Genomic DNA, 23,956 nt, shown 5'->3' with positions numbered 1-23,956 from the left:
TTTTCACCTTTTAAGTTGTCTGTTATGTAAAACAAATCTAAAGGAGATCATTGGATGGACAGCTTGAAATGATCATTTTTCTGTGTGACACGCTCCCTATCAGAGATAAATGGCTCCTGACATTATGAAAAACTTTCATCCTTCACTTAAACTTTTCATGTTTACAATATATAGTATCTAACAGAAATGAAACTTCATGGGTGTAGTTACTCAAACTGGCATAGTATTGGCATTAAAAAGAAAGTAAATTATATTTTTGTACTGATAAATTTTCCATAATATACTGTTATTTTTGTTATATTACTCAACACTATACACAATCTTTCCAAGCTTTTGTATTTATTATATTTCAGTTCTTATTTTAAATTAAGTAACATTTTGTATATAGGCAAAGTTAAATTCCTAAACACATTCTGCATAGCTGATATCATTGCTTAATATCTATAATTTTGATGTCATCACATCAATTTACCTTTTGTGATGTCATCAGAACGCCCTGAAATCAAAGGTCCAATCTTTAAAAAGTACAACCTAAGTGATAAACTGGACATTAGTGTCTGACTATTGCAGTGAGAAGATACAGGCAGTGAAGCCTTTACTAGCAGCTTTTGGGCTCTTAATGGAGGGGACAGTTTGCTAATGAAAAGAGTGTCCCAATCTCTGCAGAGCTCTACTTGGTGCCCACAGAGGCTGAACTGCTGATCAGGCAGAAGGAGGAGCTGTGGAGGCTGAGTAAGGACAGACAGGAGACTGGGAAGCTCACAGAGAAGGACACTTTGGTAAGATTGGCAGGGTCTGCTCTTGCTAACTATTATAATAACAAAGAGACTTTAAATATGAAAGCTGAAGATACAAAAAAAACCTTCTTAAATGATGACATGACAAAACAAACTGACAGCTCTAAACCATTATGGTGGTCAAACAATTACTTTAAGTTTGAAAGGTGCGACAATAAGCGATTCACAAATTGCTCTGCAATTTTATCATAATTAAAGGAAGCAGGTCAAAAAGCATTTTGAAAAGAACATCTGTCTACTCCCTACACCAATAAAATTAGCACTTTTACTCTATTCCCACAGGCTTGCAGTAATCAAAACATTTGATCTTCAAACAAAAACAGTCATCTCTGTGTAAAAAGTGTGCTTTCCTATTTAATAAATTCAATATCCTACCTTTGCTGTCATCCTAAAGCACCGTGCTGAATGATTTTAGAAGAAAGCAGACTCCACTTGACCTCTGAATCCCCAGTTTCTGTTAGTGCAGCCCTGGGGAAGAGCCCTAAGAGGCTCTTAGGCACAGATGATCAGGACCCTGGACCCCTTGTCCACAGAGACAGTGAGGGCAGGCTGCTGTCTGTGTGTGGAGTACAGTGGGCTCCTTCACCTCCTGTGCTGTGTCCTGGTCTGGATCAAGAGGTTTCTCACACAGAAACAGGTCAGAGTGCATGTGGTCAAACGGGTGTAACTGTACCTTGTTGTTTAGAACAACAAACATTAAAGACACACAACATGGACCAAATAACATTGCTAATACAGCCCAGAAACCATACAGCTGTGATTCATAACTACCGGATCACAACTCTGGTAGCTGTATATTCCTTGGCTGTTTTAATTACTGTGACCTTGTCCTGGAAAAAGTGTTTAGAAAATGGATGGATGGACTCTTAATGTTTTATTTAGAGAATGTAGTCCTGATCTATGTGTAATTAATTCACACAAGGAACTGTTAACAGAACTAATTTCCATCATGATGTGTTCAATAGTTTGGAATCTGTTTCAGTTTCCAACTAGTTTAATCTTACCATAGCGAAACCTGTATGAAATTTTAAAATTTGGCTTTGCAGTTCCATTTGGCAGATAGAAAAAACTTAAAGTGCAACTAATTACATACCAAACAGTACGTTAAACTAATCTCTAAAACATTTTAATCTCCTTTGCTTAACCAGAGTCCTGATAGTAAGCAAAAGGCTAATGACTAAGGTAAAAGATCAGTGGATGCTGTACTGACCAACACTGTTTGATTGGAGCTGTGAAGCTATTTCTTTTCTCAGGGTGGCTGTGTTCCAGTAGCCCAGAGTTGGCCCTGCCCAGGCTGTCTGCAGTAAGAAGAGAGGGAGAGATAGAGAGCTACTACTGGACAACAGAGCCCACAATTCACACCCAGCTCACATACCACACCAAGAAGATGAGGAGCAGGGGGGAAGGGAACATCAGACTGTCAGTATCTAGGACAGAACACCAGGGGGCACTGTGTATGATTTATGCCCTATTCAAGAACACCTGCGCTTCTGAATTAACAACAGTACTTTAAATAATGCTTTTAAGAAGGTGTATTCACTATATAATTCATTTTCTCCATTGAACACTTTATTTTAATGCATTCATTTTATGCATTTATTCATATTGAAATAGACCCAGAGAGTCTATATCCATTCAATTGTGAGATGCTATTAACTTGCTGTTACTAGCAGCATACGGCAGATGCTATGAACCTGCTGTAAATGCACTTCCTCTTTAACAGAAACATAGCCAATCTGACTTAAAAACATGAGGTGAGGTCTCAAATTCCAGGCCCTTGTGGGAAATGCAGGAATCCTCACAATCATTTGACTATTATTTAGACTGTAAAAGCATCCATTAAACATGCAGCCTGCTGTTTCCATAAAAACGTGGTGTAAGTGATGTTCAATAACAATGTAAGATTCAACTTAAAACCTTGTGTCACCTTTAGGATTTTGTGATCACTAGCAAGTGGAATTCCTTTTTTTCTGGTTGTGCCCAAAGGCAGGAGACTTCCTAGGGGCTGGGAATTACTGTATAATCAATTATCCTAGGATTCCTGGAAAGCCAAAGTCAACACAAAGCTGATCTACTTCAAGCGCTCTTAAGACCTACTGTTTCTCAATACACTACAGTATATACACTAAATGCCTGTTCAAAGCTAAACTTGAGGTAAGATTTGTGCAGGTTGTGTTCTGCTAATTCTCTTTACACCTGGATCCTCTTTTCAGCATTTTAGTTTTATGATCTCATATTAAACGATGAGCAAAATATAATATGTATAAAATACATCAAGATTACTCATACACATTCAGAGAAGCCAGGGAACCACTGATTTAAAATAAGGAATCCCAAAGTCAGAACCTGCTGACTTTCTGCATGGCTGTAAATTCTGCTGGGAAATGAGTCAGGCTGCATTTACTTTTGAAATGCACTACATGGATTCCAGGGTTAAAATCTGGTTCCAACATTTGACCTTGATAATTTTATTGCATCTCCACTGGCACATTTTCTTCTTCTGTGCGTAAGCATGTTTAAGGCATAGTCTTAAATACCCTTCAAGTCATAACAATTAGTTACAGCACAACATGAGCTGATCCATTATGTGCAGGTACAATCCCTGCAGTCTAAAGTTACTTACATCTTTCAGGCACTTTTGCTCCAAGTGAAAAGGCAGCTCATAGAAAAGATCATTTTTCTATGTAAGCAATGTGTACCTCCAGGTCAAGACAAAGAACAAATGTATAGAAAAGGAATCTGTTTATTACAATGCTAGACGAGTTTGTTACAAGTACTGTATTTATTTGTATTACAGGCCATCAATATGTCTTGGCTGTGCCACCATTAATCCTTGTTGATAAGCCTATTGTCATTTTTCATCTGACTGCTTTTAGCAGTTTGATCCTAATAAATTAATTGTGAAATTATAGGTCAACATCAAACAGTTTACAGCTTAATTTAATGTCTTTTCTTTAGATTGCAATCTGGTTTCTCTGGATTCTTCCAATGAGTCATTAAGCATATGAAAGATATTGTCGGGTAAAGCCAGTTTTGTTTTGATGGAAAATGTACTGTATATAGTCTTTCCAAAATAAATCTAGTTTTTGTAACCCTTATTGCAGATACGAGGATTATGTTCCAAACTCTATTAAAAATCTCCTAAAAGGAGCTAAAAGCTAGCCAAAGTCAATGTAGAGAGGGGAGAGGGAATACAAATAAATCTTTGGATCACCCGGATATTCCTTTTTTATGAATTGGCTTAACATGAAAACAAAAAACAGAATTTTGTACTATAATTTAACCATACAAAAAAATAATTGTTAGTATCTGGTTCATTTAATAGAAAAGAAAACATTCCCCCCACATTCTCATCATTTGACTTTAGACCATTAACTTTAGATAAAAATAAAATATGTATTTAAAATGAATACATTAATTAAGGTATTTTGACCAAAAAGAGAAAAGGGTTTGTTTGGTTCTGATCTCATTAATACCCCCAGACAATCTGTCGTGTTCAAATAAAACTGCATTTACGTTCCAATAAAAAAACACAAACTTAATTTAAAATGTTCTAATTGATAATTTGCCCTAAGGAACATAATTAATTAAATAAATGTGAGTTGATATTGAAAATATGAATTAATCACCACTCTTCTTTTAATTCCCATAATAATTTAATGAATTAATGACTACTTCTTGGCCCAAGACTTTTCAGAGTCATTAACCATTTGAGATTCTTGGTATTTTCTCTTCTACTGTATGAATGTTTTTGCAAATGGGGGAAAAATGTTTTGTATTTGTGTCTTATTTTATACAACTTCTAACACTATACCAAATGGCTAATCTGTCCAGTCCTTGACATACATTTAGCCTTTTATCTGAAACCTTCAGCAGTACATTTGCCAGACACTGTTCTTGTCTACAGACTTTCAGAAGCTTCCACAAAGCCCAAATTGTCTGACATGGTTTTCTGGGTGTGAATCTACATTGTGAGTTTTGACATTTCTGGCTCATGGTTTTACAAAGTGTTTCTTAATCATTCTCAGTGCTCTAAAAGCCTTATTACTGAGAGTAATTTGGCGCACCTGCTTTTCATGAAAACCTACACTTGCGTAACAGCTGCAGTTTTGCAGAGGTTCTGCAGTGCTGTGCACCTGTAGTGCCTTGTCTGAGTTGTAAGACCTGATTTCCCCAGTTTAACATGCATGAACAATGGTCATCATCACAGTTTCAAACAGGATTCCATTCAGAATGTTTTCTTCCTATGATTCATTATTGATTATTGATTATTAGTCTTTTGTGGGAGGAGAACTTTCTTCAAATCTGCATGGTGCATTCCTTCTCTTTGTTCCCAATATAACTGAATTTCCCTTATTTTAAGGTAATACTTGTCATCAGTACTGATAAAATTCAGTCTTTGGGATGTACAAAATTTTGTGTTTGAATCTGATCATTTACAGTAAATGGAGCCACACTGAGCAATGTACTACTTTGTTTTCCTGACTTACAATTTGTGCAACAGTTCAGGCTTCCAAAATATACAAAAGCTTCAGCTATAAGAGAAAGTGTAAATCCTAAGCTTTAAAAAATAGCTCTATGCTTGAAGATGATTTACTGTAGGGCTGTACAGTGCTCTGAATGTGCCAGAGCCCTGTCTGTAAGGTGACCTTTTCTTTCCTCTCCCTCTGTATGTTGTAGAGAAAAGCCTAGTGGAGTTGATGTGCAAGCTGGAGACTTGTGAAGTGAGAAAATTCAAATGCGTTGGCAGGCAAGGCTGGGACCAATGCATCAATATATTCTAATAGCAGTGCCCCACATTGCCAGGGCTGCTAGAAATGGACAATTACAGTCAGTGATCAGCATTACAATCATCTGAGATTAGTCCTTTTGGATAAGCCATTTAATTCTGACTGTGAGATGAAATCTGCCACAGAGTGCCAAATCAATTTGTATTGTAGTGTTTGTGTAAACATCACCATTTTTTATAATGTAACAAGGAAGTGTAGTTTAAAGAAAAAATGAAAGATTACTATTATTAATGGGGTATGCTTTAAATTTATATTGAATAAGAAATGTATTCCTATATTCTTTAGCAGTCATTCAAAAAAAATGACAATCCAAGAAGCCACACAGAAGAATTTAAAAAGTCAGGTCCTCAAAGTCTGAAGGGTTTTCTGGATTTCTTTCCACTGAAATCTCTAAACCAAGCAGGAGTTGGCCTAGAGCTCTACAGTATAATAACAAGGCTCAGAACTTAAAAGCTTTTCCTGTTTAGCAAACAGCAAGGAAGAGACGTTAGAAAAATGTTTTTTTTTGTAAAACAAAATATTGCATATACAGAGCATATGAACAAGTAATAGCTTTATTCCATGCTGAAAACCGAAGAATGGAAACCCAGTGTTTTGGCTGTGGCACCTTCTTTGGGTGTAAGCTTAAAGTTGGGTTTATTTTGGGAGGGGCAATGGAACAGACAGACAAGTGTTTCTCATCACAGTGCACATCCACACAAAATCTGAGCTGTTTCTGGGAAAAAAAACTGAGCAAATGGAGAAAGAGAAAGAGAACTATTAAGGAACGTGTGTTAATTGAAATCCTATGTGAAAACCCAAAGGTATTTAAGAAATCCTAAATATCATCATGCTGGCAATGAAGCATGGAGGTCACACCTATTGCAAAAATGATTAATATGCCATCCAGTACAAATATGCACTGGGAAAGAATTTGGAGTAAATCAACAAACTTCTTACATTGTGAGGAGATGTCTTTCAAGCTGGGATTACTATAAATGGAGGTAATTGTGATGAAGAGAATTTGAATTCATTCTGATTTGCAGTTATTTCAGGAAGATCTCCCAGTAGAATCATACTTCGACAGTTTATCTGTAGATCAGGGCAGAGATGAAAGTCTCGCACAGGTGGTTCAGAAAAGACACTTTTACATACTGTACATGGTTAATGTTTAGGCCTTTATAGTTTAAACTACAGAAAACAAATTCAAAGACTTGGAGTAAGTCAAAGTAGTTGCTACATTGTGTATATTATTCACATTTAAGTTGGTCTTCTCTGTAGAAATTGCTTGAACTGAGCGTTGGAGCTAAATTTACTGAAGCAGTAAGAAAGGATGATTGGTTCTACCTCTGCCACAGGGAACAAGCTATTTCAATTACTTACAGTATATTACAATGTGCTTCACAGCACTTTTTTCTGAAGATGAACTGAGATTAATTTAAAAAAATGTGTATCTATTTGCATGTGCTGGCTGCTTTGTTGGTAGTACAAGATATTGCTATGGAAAATTCTGTTTTTTTTTTCTTTAAGATTGTGTGCCAAGGGATAATGTGTCCAAATCTTGGGGAAAAATAACACAATTTCCTTTTAAAAGAATGTGTTGGTATTTTTAATGCTGTAGATAGAAAACTGATACCAAAGAGTTGGGGTCTGATAATGGCAAAACAAAAATCAAGCACTACAGCATGATGTGATGAAGCAAAACTAAAACAACCGAAGAAGCTTTGAATACATGACTCTTTCCTTCTTAAAACAAGGTACTTTTAGGCTTTGTAGAATGAAACCAGCATGACCAAAATACTGTAGCAGCAGACACCATATTTTGATGATAATCTTTATTATGGAGTCACACAGATTTATCCAACCTTACATCCATCTCACAGTGATTAGTTTCCAAATCTTTATAAATTAGATTTTTCCAAAAACAAGCCAGCTCTTAAAATGTATTAAAAGGTTAACTCCATGCTTGAATTTTGCATTGTCTCTGAAACGCCAATCCCTTCCAAAGTGTGCAGAAGAATTAAGAACAGTGGCTCATAGAGCACTTTTCTAAACTAAAAGGCCAGTTATTCAGACATCACATCTCTCTCAACAGCTGTATGTGTGCATGACACATGTAACTGACACCCAAGGCAGCAGAATGAAAGAACAAACTGCTTATCTTTCAGAAACAGATTTATAAGCTTAATAGACAGAGGTGTGTCTTATATCCTGAGTAATTAGTTATACAGGATACAGTACTAGGGCTTTATATTGCCAAAGAGGTTACCTTTTAAAAGCACAGTAACTGCTTCTAGCTGTTTCTCAAATTTATAAAATTGTATCTTTCATAGCTATTGTCATATCTACAGTACAACATTATGCAAAAGTAAATTTTGAACAAAATTATGTTATTTCAAATGTTAATGTTTTCATAAAATGCCCTATCAGATTGGAATCTCTTAAGCCATCATTCTGCTTGGCACCTCAGTTTACACCCCTCCATGTCCCTTTGCTAAGCTGATTCTGGTTTGCTATCAGTTCCCACTACTTGTCTACACGTTGTAGATGACAGAGATCTGGAGCTCCATCTCTAAAGAAATCAATGACTCAGTCACATCTGTTGCTTTTAAGTCTTTTAAGCATGATACTGTACATAAAACGACTTATTATATGTATATTCGTTAGCATTCGATTAGGATTTTCTACTTAATCCAGTGGTTGAATAATAATATTGATTGATGCTTTCCTGTTGGATACTATTCATTCTAATTCTGTATTTTTCTAGAACAAGTCAGCTTTACACTATGCTTCTATGACATTATTGCTTTCCCTTGTGTGCTTTGTATTCACATGACATTTGTTCACCTACTTGTTTCCCAAAGTTGCCTTGAGACTTGTTTTCAGAACACAAGCAACGTTTTCTCAAGCGTAAAATATTTTGAAAACATTATTTTGGCTCACCAGCCTCGTTGACCTTTGACTAGGAGTCAGTTAGATTTTTAGAAACTGTGACTGTACAGAACAGATTCTTCTGTGCTTCAGTGGAAGAAAGTGGCTTTAGTTGAAGTGTTTTACAGTGCATACTGTAATATAAAAATCTCAGTGTGAATGGTCAATGAAATGCACTCAAGAATTTCATTGCTAATTCAACTAAAAGCAACCTTAGTAATCAACAATATTATTTTAATTATATTGATGTTGTGCTGTTTTTAAGGTGGGTGTCACAAATTCACACCTCAAGAACATACTTTTCTTAATATTCAGGATTAAGTTTTAAAATGCATATTTTTGGCTGTTCGTCACTTAAAAAGTACAAATTTGCACCATATGATAGTTGGAAATTGTTTTAACTATCTTGGTCTCATAAAATGTAAGAAATGTGAATTAAAGCAAAAAAAGAGGATAGATAACATTTGGATCCACACAGCCATACAGTAAGTCTTGATAAAAATACTCATTATCTAAGCCAATATATTATACAAGGTGATTGTTTTAGCTTTTTACAGAAAAATCAGTTTCCTAAAACTAAATATTGATCAACATGTACAAATAAGGCCTTCCTGCAATTTAGTAATTACAGAGGTGACATTCTTTTTACTTTTCACTATGCTTCTTACAATTACTGTACATTTATCTGAAAGTGGAAAATTGTATTCCGATCTTGGAACAATTTCCACTTATTAAAAATAATATACAGTGTGCATGTCATCGAAACTCTCGTATTAGTCTGTGATTTGCAAGCTACTGTACATTATTCCAAAGAAGCCTCCTACACTCACCGTGAATTAATATCACTGGCTCTCCATAGTGCCTGAGCTCTCTCCTTTTTGTATGTATGAAAAAAGGGATATTTGAGTTTTAGTTCAATTACCTTCCTACATTTCCATATGATGAAGTCTTTAGCTTCTTAATGTGTCTCTCATTTTCCAGGGTTATTCTTATTTGTTAAACTGCATTAATATGCTTTATTACAGAATAGAAATAGAAATAATCTAAAGCTTTATAAAATAGACTTTCTATTTTAAGATGTCAAGATAATGGGGGCATTCAATGTTGATAAACTGTTTGAAAAGAAAGCTTCTGACTGTGCTGGCTGATGTGGATGTTACTGTGGAATGGACATGGCAGGTTGGTAAACCTCAATGTGATGAGCTGTTTGTCAAAGCTTCGCTTCACAGTGTACCAAACTAAAAAGAATTTAGCATCTTTACTTTGGAAGATGGTAGACATGCCAGCTTCCATGTGTGTCACTGGAATTCCAAGAAGCCAGCTGGAAACAGTGCTTAGGACACTTTTGCAATAGGACAGCTTTATCAACAGAGTAGCGGAGAAGAGAAACACATTACACAATCCATCTGCAATTTTCATCTACATTAGCACGCATGAGAACATTTTAAAAAAGTGTTCACAAAACAATATCTAGACACAAAAGGGTTAAAGTAAACTTTTTCTGATACTACTAGAAGACATACAGTAGTAATGAAACACAATTACAATACAATTACCTTTCAACCAATGTGTAGTGCTCTCAGAAAGCCTTCTATGAGAAGGGGGTTTGGTGTTCTACTCCACAATGACCCTAACAATCACATAAATGAAGCAGAAATGCAAAAGGTTTAAAACATAACGTTTTCAGCCATGTCCTGACTTTGACATGATGAAGGGGTGGCTGAATGGACATGGAAAACCATAGCCAGCAACAGATCATTCAGTTTGAGTGATTAAGTGGCCAGAGTGTGAGCAACTGTGATGGCTAACAAGGGTGGGGAGGTATTTTTATGAGGAAACTTTGTTTAGAAATTAAAGCAAAACATATACACCATCACATTACCCCCCAAGAAGGTCAATACAACCTTATACATCACCCTGTGAAGATTCTTTTTTTTCAGTAGAATTATAATAAGATTAGTCCAAGCAGTCCCATAACTTTGACTCTCCCATGTGTGTAATTGCAAATATATGATTTTCCTTTTGGTATTGCTGAATGCAAACAAAGAATCATTACAGCATTACACCTACTGTATAAATCAATAGGATAAATGTTTAATCATTTTCATGTGGGAATAGTAGATAAAGAATTAGAGTGTGAAACCTTGAATGCCTGCCTGTCTTTGCAAATATACTTCTTTTTAAAAGTGAACTTTTCTACGGGTATTGTCCACCATAATTAATAAAAGTGAATTTGTGGACTCCCTTAATTTATTTTCCTATCCATCATTTAACATGACAAATCCACATCAAGTATGAAACATGAATGTGAGAAGGTTGATCCAGATTTGTCATAAAACTGTCTCACAGACTGCAGAGACTGAGGAAGAATTTCTCAGTGTTGCTTCATCAGCATTCATATGCCATTAGGGTGAAGAATCTGCACAGACGTTTTTAACATGTGCTTGTTTACCTATGCATATACAATACAGACATGTACTGTACAGTGCATTATCTTGCAGGACAGTGTTCCACCAGCTCAGGGAAATTTTCACATCCGTAATGGCTGTGTTATTTGGTTATAACAGGGATTTCCCATATTTCTCCTGGAGGACCCTGTGTCTACAGGTATTCAGGACATTTAGGCTTTTGTACTCAATGAGCTATTTATTGAATTAATTCAACCATACTAACAGCTTCAGGAACTGGCCCTTTAAAAAAACCTGAAAAACCTATGGACACAACAGTCCTCCAGGTACCGAGTAAGAGTAAGGACTGAGTAAGAGCCATGCAGTCCAACTTGTAAGGTCTTTTTGAATTACAAGGACTACAGTATGTGAACTTGATCAAGAAAATATTAATCTCTGTGTTACTTGCTACACTTCTACTACAAAACATGCTCCACATACAAGTCACCTTGGTTGATGGGTGGAGCTTTCAATGACATTCTAGGTTTCCTACACCTTTGCACTTAAATCCCATGATTGGTTCAATAAACATTTACATCATATGTAACTAGTGTATGCGTGCTAGATTGTGATTTACACCCATCACTGTGAGTTTTTTCATCCAGTTAATGAGTATTGCTGGCACTTGTGCTGTCCTTTATTTATAATTTGTGACTACTGCTCTCTGCTCAGACATGTTCTACATATAGCAACATTGTACATACATTACTTCAATAACAAATTAACCAGTTTCTTTTCAGGTGGTACGGTATTGGACATATAGCTTGGACATTTTCTTTTTATTTCAGAAAAAAAACTGAAAAGTTGTAAAAGTATTGACATTTTAATTTCATTGAGTTGCCAAAGCTGTCAACCTTGGGGAGATTTGGAGGAAAATAGCTTTTTCAAACAGAGTGGAATAAAAGTGGAATTACTAAGCATGAAATCCTGGTTTAATTAAAATGCCCAAAGAAAAGTGACTTACAACGTACTGAGACAAATTAAGTACACATAATTTAGGTAATGACTGATTCGTGAGAAGAAATAATTCTTATTTCTTCAAATCAAGATTGCCAAAAGAGCTACATCAGTTAAAATATGTCTTGTGTTTTTTTCCTGCTTGTATTACTGTGCATGATAAATTAATCTTATCGTGGTTTACTGGACAAATCACACCTTTTAAAGAACAGTGACAGGAAAGCTTGATGTTCTAAGACCAGGAAGGTTGTTGTTCAGCGAAAAGAATGAAACTGAACAAATCTATAAAGTACACAATGTCAAAGGCCCTCAACTAAATTAGATGCAATGGCCATTTAGAATTTTAATCTATGTGCATCCCTTTCTAAAAAGAATTATCAAATATTTTCTCTTAGGTTTGCCAAGTACTACAATATCTGATCTTTACACGTCTCATATTAGGTTTGAGGGAATACAAAAAACACACCCTCCAACTCACATACTGTACATCATCAGTTCATGTGAACCTTTAAAACACAGTACTGCATTTCTGAATATCTTTTCAGGTGAAGGAACGATCACTGATACCACCCACGTGCTTACTGATACCACCCATGTGCACAGCTGCTCAACCCTGGGTTAGATACTGCAACTACTATAGGACAAATATACTGTAACTACACACCTTGAAAGCCAGGCAGGTCTCAGCACCCACCTCATTAGTTTAATGATGACTGCTTTGGTGGGGCTAAGTACCTGTCTGAAAGACCTGATGATATGAGGAAGTCCCAAATCACAACAACTCTCCAAGTTCTACATATCCTGTATATGTATACTGATCAAGACCTGGGATCTCACTTGCTGCTCTTCATATAGACAGATTCTGACATGGCCACATTCCAGCAGGATAACGCACAGCTCTGTGCTGGTTTTGTAACAATGTTTGGGATGAGAATGTGAGTTTTCGAGGATTCTGAGTCCAATTGAAGAACTGAGTCCAATTCTGAGCTAGATTTTGAGTTCAGCTGAGCATTTGTGCAATGAGCTAGGAGAAACCATGGAAGCCAGAACTCAGAGACCAGTAAATTGGTACATGCTTGTCTAAGCTACGCATAGTATGTGAGAGGAATGGGACAGAATCTAGTCAGAATGAACAGCCTACTGCAAAGCATGCATTTCAACTTGTGGCGACACACACGTTACTAGCCTGTGACTTTCATGATAGACTTAATCAGCCCTATTGATGGCAGTTTACTCAGAATAATGAAACTACTGTACATGTGCCATCTTTTTCCATTTAGACTTGTACCATGACCATATCATTTCATAGCATTTTCTTGATTCACTTTTTGAATTTGATGCCATATTACTACAGTACATTGTATGGAAATATGAATCATTTTGTAGAACATCACATCACCATGAATACACAATTGATAATAAAGTACTATTTTATTAAATATTTTAGGACAGGTATTTTTATTATAGATTGCCTTCAGCAATACAAGGGTTTTAATAATAGATAACTGAAAATATTTTACTTTAGATAATTCTATTGGGAAAATTAAGAGATGTCCAGTAGACCCCTGCAAGTAGAAAGAAAATGCTTTATCCAGATTAAACCCACCGATTTAACAAAAGTGAGTGCACTCTCCTTTGATATTGCCTACTATAATGTTGATATTGGCAATCACAAAATTCTTTTTCATTTGCATTTTTTATTATTTTACACATGAGATTGGCATTGTGAATATTAAAATTTCTTGTTTCTCTTCTCATCTGCCATGGGAGGCAGCTGATGAGAATAATAAGGAACCATGTCTCCAACTTTGGAAAAGGCTATGATCTACAAGTGCAGGACTGATATCTTGGGAAGCAATTAGTTAGTGGAGACTTAGATTAGGGCTGCAATTATAATAAATAAAAAAGAAAAGGCTTGCTGGGTTGATTCTGCTATCAAGCGTGAACTCTGCTAGTGAACAGTTATAATAAGCATCTCTGGTCTATGTTAATCAAAGCATACTTCTGTATAGGCATACTTTCTCATGTTGCATCTTCAGGTTTCTTTCTCGGCATCAGATAAGCAAATGATGCAGAAATGAAAAGGCAAGACAGAAAAAGAGGTTGAGGTGTTCAGAAGGTTATGAAAAGGGGGTTGATTACTTTTTCCCTGTCACTTCACTTAGACAACTTAAGCTTCCTGTAAAAGTTAAAACTGTGCTTTCACCTGATGGTCCCGGATTCGTGTTCAATGATAATTTTGCAGCTTCAGATGTAACCCCTGCTTTATGTTAGATGTCCATGTGAAATATTGCCTTCCAATTGAACTTGCCCTTTAATTTAGACAACGTCCACCCTCCAAAGGATAAGTTGAAGCACCTTTAGACATCACGTGTGGGGCCTGTGCCATGGCAGCCTTTATTGTGTTTGTATAAGATACATTCATATTTGTTTTCTTTCAGTAATCGCGTAATTAAAACCTAATTTCCCAATTCAAAGAAACATTACACTGTCACCTTTATGAATGTTGTAGAACATTGTAGAACACCACATTTCTTAACCAGAACCGGGGAAAGTTACACACACCGGGACAGGGGGTTACCGCACTGCACTTGCTGTACACTAACACAGACACGGAAGGGAAGGCGTCGCCTCACAGCCCCCACCCCCTTATATACAGTCCAGTTCCCCCAAGTCCCGCCCCTCAGGCGCTGTTCCCGCCCTCCTTGAGTGAGCATGGCCAAAGGGGACGGAACAGCAGTTAAGTGCCCCACGTGGGCGTTACAATATGATACCATACAGACCATTATAGGAAGCTTAGTGAACAACGCAGTTCTATTCAAATAAGCCAACTATAGCTGTTAAATAATTACTTTATCATGTTTACATTTTTCATTTTTTTCCTAATAGATCACTATTCAAGCGATCGGCTAGAACAACGTGCATACTGTTGTTGAATATTACGCTAAAGAACCTTTTTCTCTTCCTTAAGACCCTTAAGACCCCATAATGAACAGCAACTACAAAACAAACACACACACAAAAAAAATGAGAGCGCAAGCTTTCGCTGTGATCGGAAACAAAGCAGTGCTGCCTCACGGAGTCCATAACAACAATGACTTGCACCTGTGCAGAAACAAACAGCTGTTCGATTGCACTGAATTCAGATGTTTGCAGAAGGCTCTTGGCCAAAATCGGTTACTTTCGAACTTCAAAGTTCAGAAGAGCAAAATTTTGTTCTTACAGCGAATTACAAGGTACTGTACAGGCCTGCAATTGAATGACGACATTTCTACTTTAACAGCTGAAAACTAGAAAAATAAGAAATTTTACAAATTAATTTCAGAGTGGCTAAAACTAATTTTATATTTTTTGGTAATATAATTATAATAATATTTCTTTATTAGCCCTATACAATTTCTAGCATTAGGAATTTGTCTTTTTGCATACCCCAGCTTTTCTCCATGGAGACACAGACAGGGAGAGAAGCTTGGGGTCAGAGCGCGGGGCCTGCCATTGTACAGCACCCCTGGAGCAGTTAGGGTTAAGGGCCTTGCTCAGGGGCCCAGGATTCCTCTGCCAGCTGCAGGATTTGAACTGGCAACCTTTCAGTCACAGGCGCAGATCCTTAGCCACAGAGCCACCGCTCCGCCCACTCCATATGGTGATGAAAGTACAGTAGAACATTCTAAATAACATTCTAAATTAGGTATTACTAGTGAAAAATGCTGTATCGCTTAAGATAAAATCTATGCTTTTAAATAATTATCCTACAATTCTGTGTTCATTGGTTATTGCTTCCTCACATTCCCTGTAAAAAGAAAACAATTCATCAAATACTTCAGTTCCTCAATAATGGTATACTTAAGCTCAGCTTTTTCCATTCTATAATTTACATTTTTGCTGACATCGGGCAATCCTCTGCAATTGTCTCCATTAAATGTCATCTTCCAGGCATTTGTCCAAATGTTTAATTTCCTTTCAACTTGTACAGTGCTCTTAATTGAGTAGCATCTGCAAACTTGTGCAATCACATGTCTTGCTGTTTTCATCTACTGCAGCATTTTAGTACAGGTACATCACTGCACACAGGTTCTAGTGACTGGTGCTTGAGTACTCTAGCAAAATGGTTTAGCGACAACTAGTTCTGTCCTAACTAAAGCCATTTACACATCACAAAGTGTGGCTTCAGTGTAACTGTGAATTCAGTATCAGTGCCCATGAGCAATGACCCATTTTTATGAGATAGGCCTTAGTCTGTAAAGCGAAACAGGAAATTGAATCAGGCCTGTGTAGCGGCGAGGCTTGTTAATAAGACAGAATTAAGTGTTGCTGTGCTTTCCCAAATGAGGCCTTATCTCTCTGTTCATCTCTGTGGTGCAGCCACAGAGAAACTATTCATGCAGGCTGATTTAAAGATGTTTTCTTTTGATAAGGGACAGCTCCCAAATGGGGATGCACTTAGCTAAGCCTGGCTATCATGATCAATGGTCATCCATTGGCGCCTATCTGTCTAGGGAGTGCCAGATGGACATCTGGACTGCATTCCTAAGTGTCAGGAGTAAGTGACTCATATCTCACCTTGATCAACCAATCAGGGACTGGTAGGGCTGAGTAACCCACGTGGGACTCTGATGCCCATGGAACTTTCAGCCAATGAACGAGCTGAAGTTCCTCCAAGTAAAAACAGGCAACACAGAGGGCCTGAGTGAATTCTGTGGACTTTTCTAAAGGGAATTCAAAGGAGAATTCCAGGGCAGGACGGCCCAGGACCAGAAGGCTCCCAAGGGCAGGACATTCTCGCAGCATGCCTCCTGAACATCCTGAGACTCAGCCCGGACAACCACGGAATGGCCAGTGTGTCCAGGAGGAGCTCTGAGTCTGAGGATGTGTCCAGGAGGTGCTGAGTTTTACCTGGTGGAACTACAGTATGATCGTTCATTGGTTGAAAGTTTCATGGGCATTTGAGACCCATGTGGGGTTAACCTGCCCCACCAGTTCCTGATTGGCTGATGATGAGTAACAATGCACTCTGACCTTAGGGTTGTAAACTAACTTGGGATGAGACTCTCCCAGAATCTCCCAGACTTTAAGGCACCAGAGATGACCATTTATTAGGGTTGCTGGAGAATCTCAGCTTTGGGAGTTGTTCCTTATCAGGACACTCTATCAGCTAGAAAAAACACCTTAATTGTGAACCAAATGGAATGGCCTCTCTGTATCAAGCACCACTGAGATGAAGGGGAGAGGGACTGGCAAGGGAGCAGCAAAATTAATTCCTGTACTTTAATAAGCCTTGCCGCTACAGAGTATTTTGATTGAATATTTCTTAATGGTGGTGAACTTTGAAAGCCAGTTCGTAAAGTTTTTCTTCTGTGGGAATGCTTATTTATAGGAGGCAAGGTGGCTGGTAAACAGCAATGTAAATGGTAACATTGGTATACAAGGTAATGTAGATCTTGTGCCCTACAATGACCATAAATGTACAAGGTGAATGATTTAGTGGAGATAGTGGCAACCTGTACAATTAGAGATACTGAAGTAGCAATTAGTACTGACAGAAGCTAAGTCAAACTGACACCATTGTGCTTCCCTGGAGCCTCTAAAGCACTGGCAGGTTTGTGTTTCTGGGCTAGAGCAGCTGTCAAAGCTATAGGGTACACCTGCAAAACAGCATAGATCTTTCTAAAATGTGTTTTTATTCATTTTCACAAAAAAGCTCCACATTATCAGAGCTTTGGTGTTTGAATTACTTTAGAGGGATTTCTTGTAGACTGTTCATCTCCAGCACTGTCGCTGTAGTAACCCAAAGTCTCCTGGTTTTTCCACTCTGATGAGCTCTTCATTATAGTACTTAACCTTATTAAATACTTGCTTGATTAGATCTGTTCACAGCTGTTCTGAGCTCTTTAAAAGCTAGACTTTAGGAAATTAGAATTAACCCAGTCATTCCAAATGATGAATTGCAAATACATCCTAATATAGGGTAAGGACCAGGTGTTTTAGATTAAAGCAAACTGGGCTGATTCAGACAAAGTGATATTAGTGGTATATGATGTAGTACAATTTGTAAGTGTGTCTGTGAAAAAATAATTGACACAATTAAGGACTGTTTAGAACACTATAAAAGAGCAACAATTAAACAAACAGAAGACAATCTATTTATCTCACAACCATCATTGAGCTAAAAACAAATGTCCAATTGGGTAAGATGGCATTCCAGCAAGTACAGAGCTCATTTGTAGTCAAACAAACACATCCTGAGAAAAATTAATTCGTTTTCAAAATATATTGGTGGTAATAATGCTCCTAAAGCAGTTAAATGTGAAAGATGAATTCAAGCAAATTTTCTAATTAAAAAGTTCAAAACATCACAGTCATTAAGAGCAGACCTGAACTCCAGAATATACCATACAGGGGCACAACTGGGTAAGAGTAAGAGGTACAGTAATTTCTTATTCAGTAATTAGTAATTATAGGTCAATTAATTAAAAACATACAGTAATGTACAGAAAGGGTAGTAAGTTCTGGAACAATAGCCAATGAAGTCTGGAATGCCAGTATGAAAATTAGATCAGTCAAAGAACCAAGAAATAAACTTGGGTAAGGCTTCTGAAGATAAAAGGCACAGTTTTTATTTGTGTTTTATTTTTAAATATTTTTCTAAACCTCAAAGGTCACAACAGAGAAAACTAGCTGCTTGCTGCTAATCCTGGGAATGTGTAATAGTGAATGACTACCAAGATGTCACGAGAATCCATGCCAGGAAATTTCCCAGTGGCACACTTCATTTATTTTTATATTTATACAAAATTAGAAAACCTGGCACAGGGGAGCAAGGAAAACAAAACCTCCAAAAATATTTCACATTTGAGGTAGGGCTTTAAAATCCCTGGGCAATTTTTTGGCAATTTAATATTGTACCTTGGACAAAACAAGGAAAACACTTCACCATCAGATTCGGTCAGCAACCTACTGTACTATACTTACTCACTTAATGTCTGTCATGTAAAATGTACAATCCTAACAACAAATGTCTTAAAACTGTAAGCCAAGCAATGGAAACAATTTGCAAAACCTAATCAACTCATTAACCAGATCCAAAGACTCAATGTGTTCTAGCTCAAAACATGTTTGGTCATCATCTTAGCTTCTGACAAAGTCCTGAGTGCTCTTCTACCTACTGACTCCTTCTTCACAGACCTTTGGGAAGCTAACTACAGTAGTTAATGTACTGTAGGAGCTCTGTTCTCCTGTGACCAGTATTGTGTAGATAAAGATCCAAGTAAACCTCAAGACTGAGCCATCACTCAAAGCCTTACTGAAAACGTACTGTATCTGTTCTGACTGACCTTGTGGATACTATAGTCTGGATCTGTATTGTAAGCACTGTACCACTGCCATTCTTAATCACTATACTTGTTACACTGCATTGGTATTGTACTTTGCACATTTTGTATATAACCTTAAATCCAAACACCATCTAATAAAAAAATAACAGCATAATGATGGAAAACCTTTGATTACAATAAGCTTTCCATGGGTTACTGCAGCCACACCTATCTTAAAATACGAAAAAAGTAAAAACAATATAGTTGAACTAGTGCCTTAATTTTAAAAATGCAATATCAATCCACTTTACAGACCCAAGCAATACCCTGAGGAAGGTTGAGTATAACATTGGTTGAACACCGCCACTCGAAACCTAAAATAATATAGGAAAATATTTTTTATAAAGAAAAGAGGTATAGGAATCTTTAGTAAAGTGAAGCCAGTGTCCTCATTAGATAAAGAGTGTGATTAATTAACCTTGATAAATATATGCTTTATTAAAGGTTTTAAAAACGAAATTAATATGCATGTTAGATCAAGATGCACATGAGGAATACATATTAAAATAGCCTGGTCTCTTGTAGATAATGAATATGCATAATATATGTAAATCCAGTTAAGGTGGAAGGCGGGCATTAGTTCAAGCTATAACACGAGGTGTTAATTAAGCAGTGTTAAATGTAATGGCACTTTACTGAGTGCTAATCAACGCTGAGACTGCAGGAGTTATGGACTTGCATGCTTAAAATAAAGAGGTGGCTGGTTTTCATTTTGTGAAGGGAGCCATAGCCTGAAGACCAAGCACTGTTACTATCAATATTCTTAAAGGTTTGGACATTACCTCATAAAGCAACACTATAGGATAAGACATGACCATATGTCATAGCTCACCATTACTAAATAACCCCATTCTATATTTTAAGAACAAGCTTTCTTTTATTTTAAAGTGCTTTTCATAATTAACTTCATCCACCTATTTTCTAACCACCTTATCCAGTGTAGGGTCATGCGGCAAATCAGAGCCTGTCCTGGCAAGCAACAGGTGCAAGGCAGGACAGACTCTGTACGGGATGCATGTACTGCATATTGCAGGAACAAAAAATATGTTGTTGAAAAATAAATATGTAATAGTGAGACCAAACTAAAATGAAATGAAATTAGGCCATGCAAAAAGTGCGTAGTGCAGATGTGTATTTAAGCACTGCAGTTAGCTGTTGAAGAGTGTGAATCTCATCTATGGACAGTAAAGGATACCCTATAATCCTCTGTGCCGTTGCCACAACCCTTTGTAGTGCATCTCTGTCATGCATGGTGGTATTGCTGTACCACACAGCGATGCCACTAGTGAGGATAGTTTCTATGGTGCTATGCTAAAAGTTAATGATGAACTGTTTCCCCATACCCCATTTCTTTAAGCACCGCAGAAAGTGCAAGCGCTGCTGTACCTTTTTCATATTGGCTACAGTGTTGTGAAACCAAACCAAATCAGTAGAGATCTGCAGGCAGAGAAACCTGGAGCAAGTAACAGTTTCCACTGCTGTGCCATTGATGCTGATTGGGGAATGACTCCCTCTGGGTCTCCTGAACTCCACAATGAGTTATTTTGTCTTGTTGACATTCAGGGCTGGATTGTTGTCAAGGCACCATCTTATAAAATGCTCCACCTCTATCCTGTATGTGGACTCATCACTGTTGTTGATCGGCCCAATAATAGTGGTTTCATCTACAAACTTAATGATATGGTTCCAGTGCTTAAGATCACTGCATAATTAGTCGCATAAACCCAGATTCCTGAGTTTTGGAACCAGCTTGTTGAGAACAATTGTGTTGAAGGCCGAGCTGTAATCTATAAGCAACATCCTAACATAGATACCCTGCCTGTCTAAATGTTCTATGGTAGTATGTAGTGCCAGAGATATGGCGTCATCAGCTCACCTTTTCAGGCAGTAAGCAAACTGAAGTAGGTGTAATTGAATCCATTCACAACCTCCTTTAGTTACGAATGGAGTCCTACAATCGTCTATCCTGGGCCTTATGATTAACTTCCTCTTGTACATTTCACACTGAAAACAAAATATAACTTTTGACTGTGGTGTCTTCTTCACATGTACATTCTTTACACCTGAGGAATTATCCATTGTTAAAATGCACTTTTTTTTAGTTTAGAACTTGTAAACTTTTTGCCTTTGCAACTGACACTCTGTTACAGCCCCTGCCTTGTAATAAGAGTGACATAAATATTTTAAAATGCACCTCGTACCAGTCATCTGGATAAGCTTGATCACGACTGTGTTCTACAGTATGTATCTACATCTTACTTTGGACTTTGCTTTTTATTTGTTATTGATGACTCAGTTTGGTCTTCAAGCTCCTTAAACTGAACATGTCACTCTAGTGTCTATTTTTAAAAAGCTGACAGACATCTTTCAAAGAAAATGCCACAGCCACATTGTGTTTTCTCTGCATAAACATCCATTTATTATACTGCATTTGTGCCTTTAGTTTTATTTACCTTTTTTTAGTTTTTGAACTTTTGTATCCCTCTGCAATACAATTTTCTGTCAGTGTGCCTCATTTGTAGGTTTTAAACTAGGCACTATGGCTTTTAATGTGGAAACTGTGAAAAATGAATCCAGACTACTTTTCTCCAGCTTGGAGGTAAAATCGGTGGAAATGGTAGTAGATTTTCATGCAGATAAAGGTGTTTTACCTTTGTTGTTTCAGATAAAAGAAAAACCCATGGAAGGCTATTTTTTACAGTGAGTCTTGGCTCAGAATAGAATAATACACAGCGTAAAGAAAAATGAAATAGGACACTTCATTTGTGACAAATACTTTTCCACATTTAAAAGCATTGTTGTTCCATGAATGCACTTTCTAGTTTATCTCTTGTGAAAAACCATTTCCTTAATCTGCTGAGAAACAGAATTTAGGACAAAAACACCCCTGAATACAAAGTGAAATCAAACCGACATAGATTGAGTTTTCTGACCATTTCTGTTGGATGTAAGAGGTGTCTGAATGGCAGGAATTGTTCTTTGTGTAATTACAATCTTGGCTCAAGAGAAATAATAGTTTAAGCTGCTTCACTCCAGCATTTCTATTTGGAATGTGAAATAATTGATGATAGAATGTTTTTGTCAAGGGAGCCGGTTCTGACTCCCGTGAAGTGCATTGTTAAAGACCCTATGCTGACAGTATAATCCGGAAATGACTGGAGAATGATATCAGGGGAAGGTACAGCAGGATTAGGACGGGTTGACAGACAGGGGGTGGTGACTGTAGTGATCCGGTGCACACGGGGAAAACCGGAAACAACCAAGTTCAGGGAAGTCCAAAACAGGATTCATCCAAGATTCATAACATTACTGTGTTCCTTAGTGTTCCTTAAGACCTCTGCTGACTAGCTGTGCATCAGTGTATCCATTCAGCTGGGGCTCAATTTCTCTTCTGTGTGCTGAAGTTTCTGGGGCTTGTAGTCCCCAAGCCAATCTCATCTCTATCTCCGCTAGCTGCTGGTTGGACTCTTCCCCTCTTTCTTGAGTCCTCCCCTCATTCTTCCACTATACAGTATCTAGTATACTATAGTATAGTAGTACAGTGATATAATATCTGTTAATAGTCTATGAGACATTGTGAAAATATTGGATTAAAATTGTAACTTTACAAGTGCCATCTGCCAAGGAGCATGGGTGGAGATGATTATACCGACTCATCTATTTTCGTTCACATGGTTTACTACTCCTGTAAACATCAGAAGTCAGAATTATCCTTAAATTAGTGTACACCTTCCCTCAGCTCTGAACGATTGACTAATTTCTTTCTTAATCCATTCGTTAATTGAGAGATTCCTGCTGTTTCTCATATCACTTGGAAATTGCCATCCAGAGTTGAATATCTTTGGACCCTCTTTCTTACATTATCTTCCTTTTTTTCTCCTCACACTTCTATTCCTGCTCACTTTCAACCCCCAATGCCCCCAAGAGTCTTCACATCCTTGAAATATTTGTTTTTCATTCTTTTTACCTGTGCCTTCTGCTTCACAGACCACACAAACAGTTCCTTACATTACCTCATTGAAAATAAACATGCTTTTTTCAGAGTCAAATTATTCACCTGCTTCTGTGAGTTTGGGTTGGGAACACATTTATAAAAGCTAAGGATTGAACCATTGTAGAGAGTACTGTATATGTGTGAGTAAGAATTGATCACTCTAAATGCTGCTACAGGCACAAGTGTAACACAAGATAAACATTTTTCATACAGAAAACTAAAAATACTTACCTTTTTAGGATGTGCAAAAAATAGCACAATGGCTTTTCAAAAACATCACAGCTACTACAGAGAAAAAAAAGCTGAAATCAATGAGAACATTGGTACTGTATATACTAAAACATTCTCTGTACTACTTCTGTGAAAAGGGAAGCAGCAGACTCAACTATAAACTGCTGAAGGTGCCTAACTTGAGTGTCAGATTGGCTGATTTTGCAAGTGCAATGTGAATGAGGCATGTGGCAGCCAATCAGAAAGTTCCAGGGAGACAGCAGTGCAGCTACTGTAGTTATCTAATTAAAAGAGAGGCACCTACCTTTACTACAGGACTTTCCAAACAGGAGATATAGTTAAACATTGAACGTACAACATAAAGCAGCATTGTCCAGTCCACTACATAGAGGTGTTTCCAGGTTGGCTGGTCTCTCTAAAGCACCTGCACCTGAAAGGCGGGGGATGGTGTTTAATTAGT

General features: G+C 37.3%; 1 long non-coding RNA gene across 2 annotated transcripts in view; it reads left to right on the top strand.

Annotated features, from left to right (window-relative positions):
* The first annotated feature begins 543 nt into the window (after window positions 1–543).
* LOC148651225 (uncharacterized) overlaps window positions 544–23,956 on the top strand; it is a 344,130-nt gene continuing 320,717 nt past the window's right edge. The window contains exons 1-2 of one of the 2 annotated variants that reach the window (XR_015925527.1): window positions 544–779; window positions 1,249–1,434. This is a non-coding gene — a long non-coding RNA (uncharacterized LOC148651225). The remainder of the gene's footprint in view (window positions 780–1,248; window positions 1,435–23,956) is intronic. The other variant, XR_015925526.1, reaches the window with a different exon arrangement.

The sequence above is a fragment of the Lepisosteus platostomus genome, chromosome 12 (assembly GCF_059453375.1).
Source record: "Lepisosteus platostomus isolate fLepPlt1 chromosome 12, fLepPlt1.hap1, whole genome shotgun sequence".
NCBI lineage: Eukaryota > Metazoa > Chordata > Actinopteri > Semionotiformes > Lepisosteidae > Lepisosteus > Lepisosteus platostomus.
This window is presented reverse-complemented; position numbering and strand designations above follow the sequence as displayed.